A 2,876-nucleotide genomic window follows, 5' to 3' on the forward strand; every position below is an offset into this window, starting at 1 on the left:
TTTGAGCCTATTAATGCAGCCTTGGAAGCCTACCAAGCGGGACTTAAAGCATGCCAGAACATGGAAAACAAATGGAAGAACTATCCTTCTCCAGACATGGAAGCATCTTTCTTGAAGCTTATCAAAATTTGGTAAGAATCACGCAAGCGTTGCTCAAAAAACAAAAACCCAATCTTGAAAGTATGGAAAAACCTAAAGAGCTTATGGTAAGAGACAATTAAAAAAAAATCTAGAGTGGTGGTAAAACCCCACCTTGAAACAAAAGAGACAGAACTTATAGTGTCGGACAGCGAAGATGCCTTAGACGAAATTCCATTCATAGAAGAAGACTGGCCAAGACACTTATGGAAAAAAGTTAAGAGGGATCAATAATGGGAGCCTAACTCTTAAGTCAGTTCCTATAGAGGAAGTTTGGTTAGACAATCTACCTCCTGATATGGACATGGATGTACAATCCTTGTATGGGGATTGCGGATCTAAAGCTTCAGGAATGTCTAAACCATTGACCTTGAAAACATTACCCTCTAACTTGGGAGATAACAAAGATGAATCCATAGTGTGTAAGACCACTCAAGTAAAAAGAGCGGAACAAACCCTAGAAGTAGACAACATTCATTCAATCATGTCTACACCCATCCAATGCAGCAGCAGCGCTCAAAATTTATCATCACCATATAGCAAGTTAAGGTGACTTTGGATATATAATTGTTAAAACCTCTTGAATAAGCGCTCCTGCATTTGTGAAGGTTATTAAGGAAAAATTGCAGTTATCTACTTGAGCCATTTATGTAGTAGTAGGCTATTGTGTCCAGCAACAATGGGAGGAGATTGTTGATGTACACAGTGCTGGCAGAGAGAGAGAGAGAGAGAGAGAGAGAGAGAGAGAGAGAGAGCTTGACGTTGCAGATGCTTCTTCCTCAGGACTACCTGCCAATCCGGAGATCGTGAGTCCCGAGGAGTCACTAAGTAACACGGGGTCTTTAATAAAGCCCCGGCCATGGGATCCACGGTGCGGGATTGCAAGCGAGAATCACGAAAGGCACGCACCAACCGATCGACTAAAAGTAAACAAGGACACGCTTAGTAAACAAAGACAAGGGAAGCTAGGCACCTGAGTTTACTTATGAACGTTATGCTTGCCACCCATGCACATGATGCGTGCGGACGAGGCGGTTTGGCCATCAACCTTGCAAGTGTGAGGTGCCGGGTTAAAAGTTGCCTGGCCGCAAGGTAGGTGCCCATTTTTGTTGGGCCATCTATCCACCTCAAGATTCTCGCATGGGCCACCAACTATTGATCCCACCACCCAAGGTTCTCAAAAGACTCGCTGAGTGTCTTGACTCTACCTATCGTGCGTCAATTGAAATGGTGGTGAGAACTTGCAATGATATAGCAAAATGACAAGGTGGAGATCATATGGTGTTCACACGGCAATCAATTTGGGATGGATGGGATCACAATTGTTGGATGATCTGGATGAATGGGATCAAAGAGTGATCATTTTGGAATCGATGGGTTCACAAGGTGATCACATCCCAATTGGGATTCCCATGGGGATCACATCGCACTTTTGATGAAGTGCTCAACAAAACCTTTTTCCTAGCCGGTAAAATTAAGGGCAGTCAACATAAAGTTCTTTTCAAGTGCAATCTCAAGGCTCCTCTTCGCTCCTGGGATTTGCTTCACTTATGTTTAAGAGTGAAAGGATTTCTGTTAACTATATCTAAACTAAGTGATTTGTCTATTCTGTAAAAGAAACACTCTTGATAACTGTCAACATAAAACATAAGCATACCATGCACAAAGTTTAGGTTTCTACAACATATTTGTCACCAACTTCCAAATCATGCCTACTTTTACAAGATTGCATCCATGCACGTCTCATAACCAGAAAGATTGAACCTTAGTGGGGGCACATGGAGGGTTCGCCAAAATTTTGTAAATATTTGTAATCAATGCCTTTTTTTTAATGTGTAATAGCACTCTTTAAGTGAAATACATAAAGTTGGGCAAGTTAGAGAGAGAGTTTTATGCGACGCCGTAGAAAACTATCCCAAGAGACCTTAAAGATCTAGCCGACGAGGAGTTGAACTCAAGACCTATTATTCAAGAGGGAAATGGCACAACCAATCTCCCACACTAGTGATAGAAAGAGAGAGCACAAGTAACATACACTTAGCTCACACATCTACAAGAAATATGTCTCGACTGGTTTTACTCGGACTTAAGTTAGCTCAGGAAATCTTGCTCGAGGAATGGAATTGCTCAAATGAATGAGGGATGTGAGATCATCATTCATTGTGGAGACAGGTCATGAACGAGGGATGTTGATGCTTGTTCCTTATCTTAATGGGCAAAAGTTTACGAGCTGTGGACCTAGGTGCAGCAAGGTCATAACTTTTTGAGGACGTCAAATCAGGTTGGATTAATTCTTCTCTTATGTTCTTTTATATAAATTTGACAGGAAATCTATTGCAAGAACAAGGGTCCTACAGAACAGGGACCAACCACCATGGCAGACAAGACCTACAGCAGGCTAGAAGCCCATTGGCTAGGAGCCGCATGAGAAACACTCCTCAGGGCAAGGCCCAACTCTTGTATGGCATGCACGGGGGCTGTGTGTGCGCGCGCGCGCGCCCTGGGGGGGGGGGGGGGGGGGGGGGGGGCACTGTCTGTTCAATAGCCTCTACAGTCGAAAACTTTGCATGGGATCATACATCTTGGAAACATCACACTTTCGATGAACCATTTATACACCTACACTTCGATGTCAAAATCCACCTCCTGCATTTCAAATGCACAGATCATTGGACAGATTTATAGAGAGAGAGAGAGAGAGAGAGAGAGAGAGAGAGAGAGAGAGAGAGAGAGACATG

The sequence above is a fragment of the Adiantum capillus-veneris genome, chromosome 1, assembly GCF_014529385.1.
Source record: "Adiantum capillus-veneris isolate H3 chromosome 1, ASM1452938v2, whole genome shotgun sequence".
Lineage (NCBI taxonomy): Eukaryota > Viridiplantae > Streptophyta > Polypodiopsida > Polypodiales > Pteridaceae > Adiantum > Adiantum capillus-veneris.